Source organism: Lactuca serriola, chromosome 8 (genome assembly GCF_051521515.1).
Source record: "Lactuca serriola cultivar US96UC23 chromosome 8, Lser_US96UC23_V15, whole genome shotgun sequence".
Classification (NCBI taxonomy): domain Eukaryota; kingdom Viridiplantae; phylum Streptophyta; class Magnoliopsida; order Asterales; family Asteraceae; genus Lactuca; species Lactuca serriola.
Window position 1 is genome coordinate 150504877 of NC_136415.1, and position 19082 is coordinate 150523958.

The following is a 19082-nucleotide window of genomic DNA, read 5'->3' on the forward strand; positions in this document are numbered from 1 at the left end:
TCTCAAAATCTGAAGTTTAGTACCCGTGGTTTAGAAATGTCATAGCTGGTCCATGTGCTTTCAAAACTTTTGACGATTGGTCTTTATTGTTAACTCCGTTAAGTTTTGTCCGTTAACTGAAGGGCATTTTCGTCATTTCACTACCACAGGGACCATTTATGATGTATTCTTTTAAAAAAATGAAATAATATCCAAAGGGTCCCATCTCTCTCTCTCTCTCTCTCTCTCTCTCTCTCTCTCTCTCTCTCTCTCTCTCTCTCTCTCTCTCTCTCTCTCTCTCTCTCTCTCTCTCTCTCTCTCTCTCTCTCTCTCTCTCTCTCTCTCCTTGAAGAAAATCAAACATACACACTCTCTTAAAATTGAACCCTCTGCATATCCATCATCTTTGACATGAAGAATAAATTAGGGTTCTTGAACCCATTGCAAATCCCCATAAAAAACCCCAAACACCATTTCGAATCAATCACCTGTGTTGATGGGTGTAACAAAATTGTATGTGAAGAACATTAAATTATGGGTGTAAGACATTCAACAGGTGGCATTGGTTGTGGTAAACCCCCCCCCCCCCCCCCCCCCCCCAATCACCATGACCACCATCACATTCAGGAGAAGACACACTAGGACTAGTGTTTCCATCATAGGTCTTCTGAAAAGTCCATATCTGCTTTCAAATCGACTTTTCCAGCACTCAAAACCTTGTATGTAATTGTGGTCGGAGAAAGCATCCTCCTAGCGCAAAGTGTTAACACACAGCCGATCGATTCTTCATATTATATCTGTTTATGTATTTTATCATATGTGTATTCCCTACTTTATTTTCTTCTGTATTACAAATTAGAATAGATTTAGAATCCCTAAATTATTGTAACAGATCCTAATTCCCATGATCTCTCCTTGTATTGAGATGGTCGAAGAAGAAGCATATGAAGAAATGGAAGTTTATGTACCATATGAGATTTTGATGGAAGACCCAAATGAGATTCAACCCAATGATGTTATTTTGGAGAAAAGTTTGAATGTTCAAGATGGGTCGAGTGAAATAGCTTCAATTTATGAGAGCAAATCAGAAATGGCTATGAATGATCTTGAAATCGAGTCTAGTTTAGCAGATACTAGTGTTGAATCAGAAACTTTAACCACTTCGTAGACCAGATTGGTCAACCCAATCCATACGATTAGTTTTTCCATGGTGATAGTTGCCATGGAAGCTATTTTTCACTTGATTAAAAGGAAATCTAGTGGTACAACTGCCATTGCATGTGTTACTAAGATTGATGCAGATAATCATAGAGAATTACAACAAGAAAGTTTGTGTTCTTCAGAGTCTAGCATTCATAAGGGTTAGAAGAAGATGAGATAGGTGACTGAAGAGGGAGACAAGGGGTGGGGATGAAAGTTTGTTTGGATATTGGGTATGGATGAACACGATTTTGAAGATGGAAAATATATGCAGATCAAAGAGAAAACATCATAAATGGTCATTGTGGTAGTGAAATGACGAAAATGCCCTTCGGTTAATGGACAAAACTTAACGGAGTTAGCAATAAGGACCAATCGTCAAAAGTTTTGAAAGCACAAGGACTAACTATGACGTTTCTAAACCACGGGTACTAAACTTCAGATTTTGAGAAACCGCAGGGACCATTTATGATGTTTTTTCTTTTTTGATTAGTTATTTTGAGGGATAATGACTTAAAAGCGTAATATATTTTTTTAATTTGTATATATTTGGTTATTGAATTTTTTATCCACATTTACCCCATTCAACTTGTTAAATTGTAAAAATTTAGTCTTTATGACCGGTTACTTCAGGTTAGTCGGGAAAAATGACTTAATAAAGTAATATATTTCTCACTTTGTACATATATAGTCCTTAAAATTTTTTGTTGCAAAATAAGTCATTTTTGTTTTTGTACTCATTCAGTACTTATGAATGATTTCCTTAGGTTTTTCACACGACATCTTAGGTAGGACAATCATTGATGAGATGTTTGGGGTAATTGATGCTTATGTCCATCGCGATCTCGATTGCTTGGTTGTGTTTGTCTTGTGGTTTGGCTTAGGTCTTATATTCTGAACGTCGTAACTTCTTCATACAATATCATATTTTAACGAATTTTATAACCGCATGTTCGTTTTTTGAGTCGACTACAACTTTTGTTAAGACTAATCCTGTTAAAATGTAATATATTTTTACTTACAATTTATTAAAAAAACGTACATACATGCATTCATAAAAAAAACGAATGTATATAAAGACCGTAAGTAAAATATATTACTTTTTAACACGAATAATCTAAAGATCGTAAGTAAAAATATATTACTTTTTGACGGGAATAATCTACATGAAAGTTGTAGTTGACTAAAATATGAGCACATGGATATAAAGATCGTTAAAATCTGAGATCATATGAAGAAGTTATGACGTTTAGAACACATGACCTAAGCAACCAAGTAGTTAAGATCGCGATGGACATAAACATCAAAAACCTCATTGATGAATGTCTCACGTAAGATGTCGTGAGAAAAACCTAGATAAATCATTCATAAGTATTGAATGAGTTCAAAAACAAAAATGACTTATTTTGCAACAAAAAATATTATGGATTAAATATGTACAAAAATATTGAGGACTAAATGTGTACAAAGTGAGAAATATATTACCCTATTAAGTCAATTTTACCGACTGACCTGGAGTAGCCGGTCATAAGGACTAAATGTGTACAATTTAACAAGTTGAATGGGTAAATGTAGACGAAAAAAACAGTAACCATATGTGTACAAATCAAAAAATATATTATCATTGTAAGTCATTATCCCTTATTTTGATTGCTTGGTTGGAATTTAAAAAAAAAAAAAAAAAAAAAATCAGATATCCGTATCGACATTTGAATCCGTATCTGAAATTTCAGATACACATACGGATATCAAAATGCACTATCCGAAATTTTGGATATCAAGTTTTAAACACCCCTATAATTGATTTAGTTAGAGGTTTGGACTGAATTAGAAGCAAAATAGAATAACAAACATGTGGACTGAGGACCGAATCCAAGGGAGAGGCTGATCAAAAGCAAAATGAAAAACTAATTGGATCAGGAGGGGAAACAATGGGGATCGAATGAGCAAAAAAATGGGGGCCGGGTCCTTGATTTAGACTGAGTCCAATGATGCAGAAGGGAAACAAACATGTTAACTTAGGACTGAGGATCGGGTCCTGGCTTAGTACCCGGTTAGAAGGCAAATCAAACGACCACTTGTATATATGACCGAATAAGAGGCATTTAAGAAGTGTCATGACTGATTCAAATGTTTTTATAAATGTGGTATCGAATATCCCTTAAACAAATATAATTGCTAAGAGTTGTTTTGAGGAAAATTAATTTATGATTGTATCTTACCAAATTTATAATTTTACATAAGTGATTGATCAAAATGATTTTTGATTTGTTGTCTTTTGTCTTGCACTTCTCAAAAGTTAGATTTCGAGATATATCATAACTAATGGAATGCTTATCATTGTTCAGGTTAGTTGATAATATTTGATGGTCAGAACTTTTAAAATCGTTTTCTATAAAGTTTTATATTATTATTTGAAAATTTATGCTATAAAGAAATAAAAATTTTCTCTTTGAAGTTCTGTTCCCATATTTTTCCACCAAAATAACCTGATGTTGGTTACAATTACTACATCCAAAATCCACACAACCTTGCAAATGAAAAATGCAATTGAGGCTTTATCCAAAATGAAATATAGTATCACAAAGCTTTATGTAGAGAGCTTGTAAATACATAGATAGGGTGAAACACAATAATTTATAGACAAGCTAAAAAAAACAGCTTCTTTGATTTTGACAAAGCTTATTTAGCCAAAAAAAATCTCATTAGGTATTGCGAACGTTATTATTAGCTACAAAAAGTTTAGTATGATCTTAAAAAAAGGTAAATAACAAAAGAATAAGACTAGTTTGGTCAAAATTTGGTTTAAGCACTCCATTTTAGTTTGTTCTAAAAAATATCATTTACATTTACAAAATAAAATAAATAAACAAAAAATCCAACGCGTTTATCATGATCTCCCATGTCAATTTTTTTCCACTAAAGCTTTTTAGATTCCATTTTTTCTGTTTTAATCACTAGAACAAATTTTTGTTTTTCTTTTTGGCATTTTTTTAAAAAATGGTTTATTTGTTTTCACAATAGTCTTAGAAAAAAGAATACAGTACAAAATTGATTTAAAAGGTGAAAGAAAAAACAATTAATTAAAACAAACTAAATTAAAATAAACTATTCATGTTTTTAGCAACAAGATCGCCTACCCATCTGATACACTGTCGTGTGTTTTGTAAGCTCAACCTTGGTTAACTGTTAAATCAACACAAAGATTAAATACAATAAATAACAAAGGATAGCATGAACATGAGCATCCTCGAGGGGTAGTTACCTGATGCAATCTTGCCAAACACAGGTGAATAGGTAAACAAAAGTCAAAAATCTTATATAATTGATGTCCAAGTTTAGGGGCAAAACATCCAAGTTCATCACACATAAAGTTTTAAGAACAATATAACTGATAAGAAAAGAAAAGTGTACCTGTCGAAATAGAAATTAACCTTCAATAGCTGATGATGAATATGAATGAATATTGTGACAATACGATTACATTGAGGGGTTAACTGAACGCAAGTGGTTAATTAATGAAGTTTTATTATTAAGTTGTTAACTGAATGATTCTTTATTTGATGTCAACATTTATTAATGGACAGTGCTGTTATTACAAAAGTAAACAAAAACGAAAATGAACAAACAGAAACATAAACAAATCGAATTTATACAAACAGAAACATAAACAAATACCACACAAAATCGAATTTTTGTGTGGTATTTTCTGAACATGAAATCTGGTCTTTGGTGATCTATTTATATATATACATTGACTGTTTTTCCCTCCAAAAACTAGGACTGTTCACTATTTGGATAAAACCGAATTGTCCAATTGGACAATTTGGATCGGACTATTTGGTTCGGATATTCGGATTTTTGGATTGGTTTTTAGCAAAACCGAATTATTATTTTGGATTTCGGATTGGTTTTGGTTTATAAAATAAAAACCGAATAGTCCAAAAAAACCGAATTACAATTTATTATTTTGTTCTTTTTAATATATATCTTTAATAAATTATAAACTTACTAAATTATTCTTTTAATATATTAAAATTTTTCATCTATTATAATACTTTAATATGTATTTCTTATCAAAAAAAATTGTCTATAAAGTAGTAAACTATAATATATTTTTCTTATAGTTATTTATAAGTTTTAGTTCACAACTAATTAAACAATATTTTTTAGTTTATATTATAGAGTAAGTTAATACTAAAGTTATATATTTGTTGAAATGTCTTGATTCTTGAAAACCGAATTGTAAAAAACCGATCCAACCGAATTATAATTTGGTTGGATCAGATCGGATTTGAATTTAGTTTGGACTATTTGGATCTACATTTTGAAAACCGAAATTAATTTGGATTCACTTGATCGGATCGGATTAAACCGATCCATCCAAATGAACACTCCTACCAAAAACTGTCAACCGAAAATAAATGTCAAGACAGTTAAAACAAATTTAACAGATTTTTTTTTTAAAAAAATAAAAAAGTCAAAATCGGAATTAATATATAAAGATAATTTAATTAGTCAAGGAGACCCCAAGAGCCCCAAGGCCCAAGGCCAATCTTTTGAAAGTTCGCTAAGTAAACTCCAAGGGGTGTTCTACACCTAATCGCCTAAAGCAAAATTGTTTGGGACAGATTGGGTTGAAAGTTTGCTACATGGGTTTCATAAAAAGTCATGAACTTAATAACCAAATAAAGCTAATATGTGGCCTTTGAGGTTCGGGCAAGTAAACCCGATTGGATCCTTTTATATCTAGCACACTAACGTCATTTGATCTGGATGTGTTGGTTGGAAACCCGTTACACGGATTTCAAAGAAAGTCATGGGTTTTATTTGTAGGAAAATGTAATTAGGAAATTTGTATATATTTGTGTTTATATCTTTATTGAATAATATGTTTAGGAAAAATATTTGACTGTCAAAAGATTCTCTTGGACTTGGATTTGAACTTATGACATTGGGACTGAATGTTAATTACTTTGACTGGAGTAAGTGGTTTGAAACTTGTAACCAATTTGGGTAAATATTAGGGAATTTTTAGAAGATATTTTTTAGAAAAAGATTGTTGTTAAGCAACAAATAGCTGGAGTCGGTCGTTGTTATATTTTGTGAAACAAAGATGATTGAGCATGTTTTGTCACATATAATTTCACGGGAGTAAGACCGTAATTTGTTCCATGAAATGACTTGATGATATTGAGAGGGAACAAGTGTTGTGATCTTTGATTCTATTGAGTTGCATTAGGGAGTGGCTAAAGTCTTATTTCTATTGTTATATAATTTGAGACTAAAACCAAGTTGACTCAAGGTACGACAGGTATATTCTCAACTATGGTACAAAAACAGGGTTAATTGGGTTAGATCTTTTACATGTTTGTTTTGATTTCTTGCATTAAGTTTCAAAAGATTTGACTTTGATTTTCTTTTCTTTTATTTTATTTTCTCCAGTTTAAATTTTTCTTGTTCTTTCTTGAGGACAAGAAAGGTTCAAGTTTGGGGATATTTGTTAGGTGCATTTCATGCACCCATTTTGTAGCTTTATTCCATAAAAGTGCATTACATTTATGTTTAAATTTATGCATTTTGCATGTTTTTCAAGATTTTTCATGAGACAATTTCATTCACACATTTTTGTGATATTTCAGGGACTTTTGGAGGTAGGATATTGTTGGAGGAGGTAAATAAGAGTTGCGAACAAAATTTCGGGACTTGCGGAGCACCGAGGAGCAAGATATCAAAGAAATGAGGATTTGGGTTTACATACGTTTACACGGTTGTGTAAATGGAAGCCTTGCGTTTACACGCCCGTGTAAACGTATATTTCTACGCAGTGTATTTTTGCGTTTACGCGGGCGCGTAAACGACAGTGTGAATTTACGCGGGCCGTGTAAATGTAAATGCGGGTTTTAAAGCAGTTTTTCACCATTTTTTAAAGGGGAACCGATCCTTTTTGGGGGAGTTCTAGGAGGCGATTTTGGGAGCTTTTTGGAAGACAATTGTTGCTTGAAAACACTTGGATTTCATTTGGATTTTAATTTGTAAGACTTTAATTTCAATTTCTAGGTTTGTGTTTGTTCTAGTCATGAGTGGCTAGAAACTTAATTCTCCAACTTTATGTCTTGACATTTGGATATGATTTCAATCATATGACTTGATGTTTGCTTTCAATTTTCTATCTAGTGAATTTGATTTTGTCTCAATCGAATGTTTGATTCTAATTGTGATTCTTATTGACCATTTGAATTAGGGTTAGATCATTCAAGTTATCTAATTGCAAAATCCGTAATTATTTTGTAAATTGGACAAGGTAACAAGCCCTAATTTGATTTCTATTGAATGAATTTAGTGTAAATCTTTTCACACACTTTTACACTCCCGAGCTTGCGAGGAGTATTGAGTGTTATTGGGAGCATTCACATAAATCTTAAAGCAACCTTTCAATCCAATTCTAAGAGCTTGTTTAGATTAGGTTAGTAAGGTTAGGATTAATCAAAGAGCTTGTTTTGGTTAATTATTATGGTGAATGAGAAGTGTTAGAGCTTGTTAACACTTTCAAGTACCAATTTAGATAGAATTAAACAAATATCTTGTCATCCATGGAATCACATTGCTAATTTGTCTTGCATAGAGTTTGAGTACTTACAAATCTTGAGTTTACTTCATTTAATCAATCATTTACTTATTGCTTTATTCTATTGTTTAAATCATTGCTTATAAATTCCCCCCATTCTGTGACCATTTTTGTACCTTACGCAAAAGGTATAAGCACTTGTCTCGTGTCTCTGTGGATCGACCCTGCTTACCTTGTATTACATTTTTAGTGCAAAGTAACAGTATTTTGGAGTCATTTTGTACCCCTTTATTTGTTGGGTTTGACACACCTAACAATACCTTAATAAACATTTTGCCTCAAATGCTGAATTTTAAGAGATACAACCTTTAAAGCATCATATATGACAAATTTATGCATTAGAATTGGTCAGAAAGTCAAAAAGTCAATGATAAGAAAAAAGTTTAAAAAATTAAAAATTCTAATGTGAATATTGATCGTCAGCTTGACCGGGTCTTTTTCATTTGAATTCCCCCTTTAATAATTTGACATGACCACCTTTAATCTGTTAGGTTGAATGTTAGATCCTCATATTCCCTTGATCTTGGTAAATTTCTCACGATTCTCGCCCACCTTCCCCTATATATGGCCTCTTGCTTCTGAACTTTACATCCTCCAATTTCTCCAAGCTTTTTTTCTCTCTCTAAATGCTTGATGTGTGATTCTTTGATTCAATGTTGGTTTCCCCGTTTCATATTAACAGAAGGCTTATGGTTTCCTGCAGGTTCAAGAAAACATGATGCCTTCTCTTCCTTACTAGAAATGCTTTCTCAGGTAAAAACAACATTTTTATCTTCTTTTTTGTTTAACGTATTCTTATGATTCAAGGGTTTGCTTTGTTTTGGTTTCATTATCCTCATTTCATTTGGTTTAACCCCTTCTCAAAAATCTCTCTAATTACCTGGAGCCATTTCAAATTTCATCATTATCCTCTTATTTCTTCTTCCCCTATTTGTGGTTCTATTTCTAAAAACAGGGAATGATGATCTTCACCATTTTATCTCAACCACCAACGCTACCAAACATACTACTGCGCTCCGCCATGACCACCGGTACCACTACACCGACGCCACTCCTACGATGTTGTGATTGTGAGTGTTTTGATGCTTTAAACAATTTCACTCTTATTGCTTCCTGTAGGCATCACACCATCATTTGATATTTGTACGTCGTTTGAACCCTAACTTCATCATTTTTATTTTTTAGTTTTTTATTATAGGGGTAAAAGGTCTAGAAGATGAAGGCATATGTGTTGGTCATCTTTTAATCTGTATGGTTCCAGTAGTCGATACCTTCATCTTCATGGTCACATGTAATGGTCTCCTTGCTCTCTATATTTGTTCCGTTTTACCGTTTCCAACCATCAAAATCATCACTATTCACTGCTAATATCTTCCCCGTTCTCTTGGTTGATTTTAGGGTAATGTTCAATGTGAAACTAACATCCGTTCCATTAAACTCACCACTAATTTTGTGGATGCTGAACTTTGTTTTTTTATCCATTGGTATCTAAAGACATTTCCTGGTTCTACTTTCTACTAATCATGTTTTGCAATTCAACAAAATCTGATTGCTATGGACTTTGTGGTTCTTTAACGGTTAGTACAACTCTTTTTTTACATAAATCTTCCTTGAAAATAAGATTATGCCATCAAAAATTTGTCTTTAAAATTAGTTTTTATGTCAAAATACTTCCATCTATGATTATGTAATCAAGCATTATCTACTAATTAGAAGTCATAACAAGTCAATAAACATGCAAAAAAGATAATAAATATTTACATTATGTGTTTATATAAGGCAAAATAGATCCATTGCAAGTGTAATGTGCATACATCGAGTTGGAAATGGACTCCGTTTTCAGTTGATTTGGCAACAGTGTAAATTTTCTTTTTGAAAAACCAAAACATATTTGTTACTTTCACTATGTCATGACATTTACTAAGTCAAAATTTTGGTTCCAAAATGTTTCATTTTGCAATCCCAGTCCTTATTATAAGGTTTTATGTCTATTTGGTTATTAGATTGTTAAATTTAACCACTCAATAGTTAGTTTCATTTAGAATATCTTTTTTATCCATGGACCACAATGGCGAAAAGCAATATACCACAAAGATCAATTTTTTTTTTAATTTCTTTTATTTTTTGGTCAAGGGTTATAACTTTTTAGTGTAAATTAAAAAGATGATCCCTTTTTGTTTTGATGTTTATAAAGTTTAGTAAAAAATTAAAACCATTTTTATTTTTTATCTTTATTTCAAGGTTTCATGTTACTTTTGGTCCTTATTTCAAGGTTCAAGGTTCCAAATTTCAATATTAAACCATGAAATATGACCATTTTTTCTTTACTCTTGAACTTTTAATACGTATGTATGATATTTTTACAATTTGTAACATTGCCAAGTCTTTATTATATTCTTTTTAAACATCATTGGTTGTTACCCTTCCTACTGTATTGGCTGTTACCCTTCCTAGTGTATTCAGGTATTTGATCTCAAAGCTTGCAACAACAAGTCACATTTCTATTTTCAAAAATCATCATTGATTTGTTTATATATCATTAAAGCCAAACTGAAATGTTAATTTTTGCATTTATGCAAAAATGAGTGTTTTCCTAGTTGCAACAAGCTATGATAGTTATATGGAATAAGTTCATGTATGGTCTTATTATGTGCAAAACCAATTTCAGGCTTCCAACAACTATATTTTGAAGTAGGGAAGACATATCAGTCGTTTGAGGGAGAAATTGTCTAATTCTAAATATGTGGCAGCCTATATGAGTTTGGTTTTGAAGTGCTTATGCAAAAGCAAGTTAGTACTGGAAACAAGGCTCAACTTGATGTAGTTTAGATGACATCCCAAACCTACTATGTTCTTTCCTACTAATTTACAACACACTTTATTTATTTTTATTATAACATCCTTCTTAAAATGTAAGTAAGCTTTCTATAATAAAATACAATGCAATTGTTTTAAATTCGTAGATTTATTAATATTCATAGTTATAATAATAATTATTTAAAGTCAAGTGTGATAATTTAACAAATTTGGAAATTACATTGCATTTTTTTTGCAGTTGATGACTGGCTGCTTGCATTATTGTTGTAGCAGGGGTTGCAATCACAAGCTATTGATGCAATAAGGTTGTGAGATGGTTCTCATTTTACTAAAAGAGCATGGGGACTGAAATGGTTTATGTATTTTTAATCAGAGCTGTAGGTGACATAGGTTCATTCAACTTTTGATATAATTAGGAATTTGTATCTCTATTTAGTTTTAATGTTAATTTTATCAGAACAGATGGTACATTGCAAGTTCAGGTGGTGAAGTTCAAACATCAATTTGCTTTTTTGGATTAACTACCTTTCTCCATTTAGTTATTCATACGATATCTATTTGAATATGTTACACGTATTTAAAAAAACTATAAAAAAAGCATGTATAATTTAATTGATATGTGTTGGACATTTGGGTTAAACCAATTCCAATACAACCTGCATCCTATTCATATTTCTACTTCACATTCATCCATATATATATTTGATAGGTGCATTTTATGCACCTATTTTGCATGATTATTTCCGTCTTTTTATAGCATTCCACCTCATAATTCTTGCATTTAGTTGATTATTAGGGCAATTACATATTTCATTAAGAATGCCTGATACTTCACTATTTTTGATTTATTTTGCAGGCATTATGGAGCTTGGATGCATGGATGATTGGAGCGTAGAGCTTTGGAACATGAAGAGAAGATGAACCGGTCATTCCATGGCAGAAAACATGAAGATGGAGCCAACAGTGAAGACTCTTTGGAATTTTAGCAAAAAGCATGGGCCATGCCAAAAGACACATGGTCAAGACAAATGGCCATGCCAAAGAAAAACACATGGGCAAAAGGCATGGCCATGCTAAAAACGCATGGCCTCATGGCATGTCACATGAACTTTAATAAAAGAGCAGGAGACGTCATTTTGAAGGGAGAACGGTTTTTGGAGTAGTTTCTGGCGATCTAGGGCAATTTTGGGAGAATTCTTGGAGCTTTTGAGAAGACTTAATCATTGCAAACATTTGGATTTCATTTTTGTAAGGATTAAACATTCCAATTCCATCTTTATTCTTGTTTGATTTGTTCTTAGCCATGTGTGGCTAAGAAACCCTAGTTTCTAGTTCTTGTTCAAAACATGTTGATTGCTTGACTTGAAGCATATGATTTGATGTTTGATTTGTGATTCTATTCTAGTGATTATGTTTTTGTTTAAACTAGAATCCTTGAATTTGATTTGTGTTTGATTGGCCACTTTCATGAATTGAATTTTTGTGCAGTTAATTAACTTTTAGGGCACCTAATCGTTCTATTGAGTTAATAATTGGTAACAAGCAATAAGTTTTCTTATTGTAAAACATATATCACATGTTTTCACACTTCCGAGCGTATGAGAAGAAATGAACATTGTTGGGAAGCTTGTACAAAACTTAATGCGGTTTTTCAATACAATTTAAGAGCATGTTTAGGTTGAATTGGTAAAGCTAGGTCTAATCAAAGAGCGTGTTTTGGTTAGATAATTTGGCAAGCGAGAGTTATTAGAGCATGTTAATATCTTTCAGTACCAACATAGAATAGCAATCTTGAATTACATCAAGTCATAATCAAGTTGAACAACAACATTGAGAACTAGAACTAGAACCATTCAATCAATTTGTTTACAAATCTATTTCATTTTGTGCATGCTTTTAAAGTAGATTGTTATTTAGTTATTTACTTTTGCAAACAAACCCCCCCTTTGTGACCAAAGTACCTTGTGCAAAAAGGTATAGACTTTTGTTCCGTGTCTCTGTGGTTCGACCCTGCTTGCCTTGTACTACTTTTTAGTGCATTAAAGCAGTGTATTTGGAGTCTATTGTACCCCTATTATTTGTTGGGTTTGACACGCCTAAAAAATTGGCGCCGTTGCCGGGGACACGGTGTTACTAATTGTTTATGCCTAGATCTTTTCGTACAGGTACACCACTGCCAATTGACTCGGAGATAGAGAAGACTGCAAAGAAGTTAAGGAAGCAAGTCAAGCTTCGTAAGAGGCAACCGGTTTCCAGTACTTCTTCATCATCCAATCCCCCGGTCATTAACATTTGGGAGGATATTACCCTCTCAAGTGTGTCCGCATCCGAAACAGAAAGTCCATTACCTTCACCTCAACCATCCTCATCCAGAAATACCACCCCACCCTCTTCACCTACTCATCACAACCCAAACACTACACCCATAGAAACTTCAACCACTACTCATACCATGGGAGACAACCATGGAGGGAATCCACCTCCAAATCCACCACCCGAACAAAGCCTTCGCCAATGGGCAAGGCAAGAGGTTACTCAACAACCTCTTTGCATCACCTATCCGGCAGCCACAAACCTTGAATTAAAATCCGGTCTCATTCACTTACTCCCAACCTTTAGAGGCTTAGAAAATGAAGATCCCCACAAGTTCCTCACGGAGTTCCATGTTGTGTGTGTTGGCATGAAACCGCACAATGTCACTGAAGACCAAATCAAGCTTAGGGCATTCCCCTTTGCAGTGCAAGACTCAGCAAAAGATTGGCTTTATGACCTTCCACTGGGGACGGTCAACACATGGGTAGATCTTGCACGCCTCTTCTTAGACAAATATTTCCCAGAAATGAAAGCCTCAGCCCTAAGAAGAGAGATAATTGGGATCAAACAACACAAAAGAGAAGCCTTTCATACATATTGGGAGAGGTTCAAAAAGCTTTGTGCCCGTTGCCCAAAGCATGGTATTAGTGAATATCAAATCCTTCAATACTTCATTGAAGGCATGACTCCTTGGGAAAGAAGACTTCTTAATGCTTCAAGTGGAGGATCTTTGACTGACAAGACCCCAACGGAGATTCGGGATCTCATAAAAAACATGGCGGAGGATTCAAAGCATACTAGTCAAGATGAAGATTGGTACACAGATGCACCTCGAGGTGTAAAAGAGGTGCACACTCCTCAAATTGAAGCTCAACTATCCGAATTGACTAAGGTGGTAATGATGCTTGCTAAGGACAAAGGTGTGCAATCCACACCTCGTCCCTGTGGCATTTGCACTCAAGTGGGACACCCGACTGATATGTGTCCTCAATTGCAAGAAAAAGAATATGAAGAAGCAAATGTTATAGGAGACTATTCCGGGCATAATCAAAGAACTTATGATCAGCCCCGAGGCAATCAAGGGTGGAACAACAACCAAAACATGGGTTATCAACAAAGACCCCCACCCCATTACCAAGTAAGGCCTCCATTCCCACAACAAAATTACCAACCGAGGCAACTACAACCCCCTCAACAAGCTGGATCCTCAAATATGTCCTTAGAAGACATAGTCAAAAGCCTTGCCACCAGCACCCAAAGTTTTCAGCAAGAGACCAAGGCAAGCATCAAGAATCTTGAGCAACAAATGGCACAACTTGCTACTTCGGTTAGTAGGTTGGAATCTCAAGGAAAGTTAGCTGCCCAAACTAAGAAAAACCAAAGGCACAACGTATGTGCTATCACATTGAGAGGTGGAAAGAGTTATGATGACCCACCAATATCGGTTGATCAAGAAAAAGCAGAGGAGATAATGGTGAATAAGTCGATTAATGAGGAGGAAAATAAAGAAAAGTCCAACAAAAAGAAGCCTGCCACCACCGAAGTCAAATATACTCCAGTCGCTCCATTTCCCGAAAGATTGGTGAGCACAAAGAAAGAACGAGAGGAGAGTGAGATCATGCAAATGTTTCGGAAAGTTCATGTCAATATCCCACTCCTTGATGCCATCAAACAGGTACCTAGATATGCTAAGTTCTTAAAAGAACTTTGCATATCTAAAAAGAAACTTAAAGGTAATGAAACGGTAAAAGTTGGTGAGAACATTTCAGCGGTTTTGCAAAAGAGGATGCCCCCGAAGTGCAAGGATCCCGGCGTCTTTACTGTGCCTTGCAAATTGGGGAATCTTCATGTACCTCGAGCTATGCTTGACTTGGGTGCATCTATAAATGTCTTACCGTACTCTGTTTACAAATCAATTGGTGTAGGAACATTGAGCAAAACCGGTGTAATCATTCAACTTGCTGACCGATCGATAGTACACCCAAAAGGTGTACTAGAGGACGTGTTAGTTCAAGTCAATGAACTTGTTTTCCCAGCTGATTTTTATGTTCTAGATATGGGAGATGATGACTCCCCAAACTCAAGTTCCATTCTTTTGGGTAGACCTTTTCTTAAAACAGCAAAAACCAAAATTGATGTCTACAATGAAACTTTATCAATGGAATTTGATGGGGAGGTCATTAACTTCAATATTTTTGAAGAGAAGAGGTACCCAAGTGATGTCCACTCTCTAAATTTTGTGGATATTGTTCATCCTTTGACTAAAGAATGCTATGATTTGACTAACCATGATTTTTTAGAGTTGGCTTTAAGTAGGAACTTTGATAAAAATATCGTCAAAAAGATTCCAGAAAAATTCAAGTTAGACAATGAGATGCTGGGAAATGTGGAGTTTCTAGATGAAAAGAAGAACATGGGGTTCCATGAAAAGGGTATTCTCCGAAAGGCAAAGTTTCAAGAGTTAAAGGAATTACAAAATAAACCCTTCAAGAGCTCAGGCATTTATAAAGGCAAGACCAAAGCATTCCATGATAAGTACCTCTCCCATAAGACCTTTGAGATTGGTCAAAAGGTATTATTGTATGACTCTCAACTTAAATGGTTTTCTGGTAAGTTACGGTCCCGGTGGGTGGGACCGTTCAAAGTTAATGGTTTTCTGGTAAGTTACTAATGTATTTGATCATGGTGTAGTTGAGATTAAGAGTAACAAAACTGGAAAAGTGTTCAAAGTTAATGGCCACAGGTTAAAGGTTTTCTATGAAGGTTTCCAAGAGAAAGATATGGAGGTTGATAGCTTGGAACGCCCGGACTACATTGAGTGAATCTAAAGGGCAAAGTCGAGCCAAAGACTTGAAACAAGGGCGGCTAACCGAGAGGCAACTCGGGAGTATTTCTTTCTATTTTCTTTATTTTGATTTATTTCATCCGTGTTGCAATGTTTTTACGTCTTTTCGAGGGTTCCGCACAAATAACTTTCCTATTTAATGCTCAAAGAAAATATGTTTTTGTTAAAAAAAAAAAAAATCGTGAATTTCATGTTAACAGAAAGAAAACGCACGGGGTAAGCCAAAAACACACGGGCTCATGCTAAAATGCATGGTCATAATTTTTGTCCATGCTGCCACTTCGAGGTTTTTAAGAAAAAAAAAGATTTTGGCACGGGCTAGCTCCAAATCGCATGGGTAAAGGGCCAAAACGCACGGCCTAGGTTCTAGACCGTGCGTGTCATCGAAGATTGTAGCAAACAGAAAAAAAAATGCACGGGGGCTCCCAAAAACGCATGGACCATGCAAAAATCTCACGGCCCATGCTAAAAAAGCATGGGCTATCATAAAAAAGCACGGCCTGGCTTGGACCATGTGTTTTATGTCATTCTTCCTCCTAACAACTCACGACCGTGCACTCTCTCCTCCTAAACACTCATAAACTTTTGACTTTCATCAATCACTCCAACATTAAAGCTCAAAGGTTTGTTGTTTTAAGTTCCTAACTCCATCTTCTCCTTCATCTAGGTTTCAAAATTATTTTGTAGGGTTTCAAGAGCAAGCTTGGGGAAGTATTTTGTAAAGAAGAATGGAAGCTTTTACCTCCGTTTGTGCATTCCACCATTGAAGAGCTCAACTTTTCTTGAGGTTGAAGATGAAGTGGAAAAAGTCAAGCACACATTACAAATTCAAGCATTTGAATGGTACATTCCTTCCATATCTCAAGTTTGATGCATGAATCCTAAGATTGTTTGACTATAATTGTTGAGAATTCGTTCATATGCTCTATATAGCTATACATTCATGGTAAGTAGGTTGCCCTACCCTCTCCGAGCATCGAGGATGATGCTAAATCTTAAGCTTGGGGAGGGGTCTTTGTACATTAGGTTTTAGTTTCAGCATGCATGTAAAAAAAAATTGCTTTTCTTATTTTTATTTTCTTTTCATGCATTCAATTAAAAGCATTAAAAAAAATCAATCTAAAGAAACCTAATCCTCTTGAATAAGTTGAAGTGGTAAACTAGTCGTGGCTTGAAATTAGAACTTGTTCGTTTTTCATTAAAAATCTTGAAGCAACCTAATTTCACACGAACACGTCTCCCAAAGCTACTCGTGCAAAACAAAAAATGATAAGGTTATCAACACCGAATCATGAAGAACAGATATAGTTTAGCCCTTGGAACACACGACCGGTCTTATGAGTTATTGCTCATTCATATCCAAACTCCAATTTCAAAGAGTCATAAAATGAATATAAAATTTCAGTGACTCGAATTCTCCAGCGCTTTAAAAAGTCTTTTCTACCTATTCCCTTCTAAATACCCTGCTTGGGGACATTGTTTCCGACTATACTTACGGGTCTTTGCGTGTTTACATCAGTCCTCCTAAAAAAAATAAAAATAAAAAATAAAAAAATAAAAAAATAATAAAAAAATAATAAAAAAATAAAAAATATATATAAAAATATATAAAAAAAAATAAATAAAAAATAAATAAATAAATAAAAATATTATTAAGTTAATCTGTGACCTTTGGGATTCGAACAAGTAAACTCCGAGGGGTGTTTTACACCTAACTGCCTAAAGCAAAATTGTTTGGGACTGATTGGGTTGAAAGTTCGCTACACAGGTTCCATAGAAAGTCATGAACTTAATAATAACAAATAAAGCTAATCTGTGGCCTTTGAGGTTCGGGCAAGTAAACCCGAGGGATCTCTTTAAATCTAGCACACTAAGGTCATCTGATTTGGATGTGTTGGTTGGAAGCCCGTTACACGGATTTCAAAGAAAGCCATGAGCTTTATTTGTAGAGAAATATAATTAGATAGTTTGTATATATTTATGTTTATAGTTTAATTGAATAATGTGTTTGAAAGAAAAATGTTTGGCTGTAAACATTGGGACTGACTGTAAACTACTTTGACTGGTGTAAGTGGTTTGAAACATGTAACCAATCTGGGTAAATATTAGGGAATTTTTAGAAAATATTTTTTTAGAAAAAGATTGTTGTCAGTCAACAAATAGTTGGAGTCGGTCATTGTCATGATTTGAAAAATGAAAATGAGCATATTTTGCATCACATGTTTTCACCAGAGTAAGACCATAATTTGTTCCATGTGCTAACCCAATACCTGTAAAAGTGAACAAGTGTTGTAGCTTTTGATTTTGTTGAGTTGCGTTAGGGAATGACTAAAAAACCTTGTTTTACTTGTTATATATCTTTGTGGGGTTAATGTCAAGTTATCTCAAGGCCCGACTGGTACACCTTCGACTGTAACATAATGAGGTTAATTGGATTGAATATGTTCGTTTGTTTTGTTCATTGCATTAATGTTTGAAAAAAAAAAAACTTTTTGTACATATGTTATTTTCTTCAGTTTTTTTTATTGCATGCATGCATTCTTAATTCCATTTAGTCATTTTCATTCCTTCCATTCTCTTCATCTTAGTTTCTTTTTAGTCGCCTATCGTCTTCTCTAGGTCAATTCTCAATTTTGTTCTTTCTTGAGGACAAGAAAGGTCTAAGCTTGGGGAGGTTTGATAGGTGCATTTTATGCACCTATTTTGCATGATTATTTCCGTCTTTTTATAGCATTCCACCTCATAATTCTTGCATTTAGTTGATTATTAGGGCAATTACATATTTCATTAAGAATGCCTGGTACTTCACTATTTTTGATTTATTTTGCAGGCATTATGGAGCTTGGATGCATGGATGCTTGGAGCGTAGAGCTTTGGAACATGAAGAGAAGATGAATCGGTCATTCCATGGCAGAAAACATGAAGATGGAGCCAACAGTGAAGACTCTTTGGAATTTTAGCAAAAAGCATGGGCCATGCCAAAAGACACATGGTCAAGACAAATGGCCATGCCAAAGAAAAACACATGGGCAAAAGGCATGGCCATGCTAAAAACGCATGGCCTCATGGCATGTCACGTGAACTTTAATAAAAGAGCAGGAGACGTCATTTTGAAGGGAGAACGGTTTTTGGAGTAGTTTCTGGCGATCTAGGGCAATTTTGGGAGAATTCTTGGAGCTTTTGAGAAGACTTAATCATTGCAAACATTTGGCTTTCATTTTTGTAAGGATTAAACATTCCAATTCCATCTTTATTCTTGTTTGATTTGTTCTTAGCCATGTGTGGCTAAGAAACCCTAGT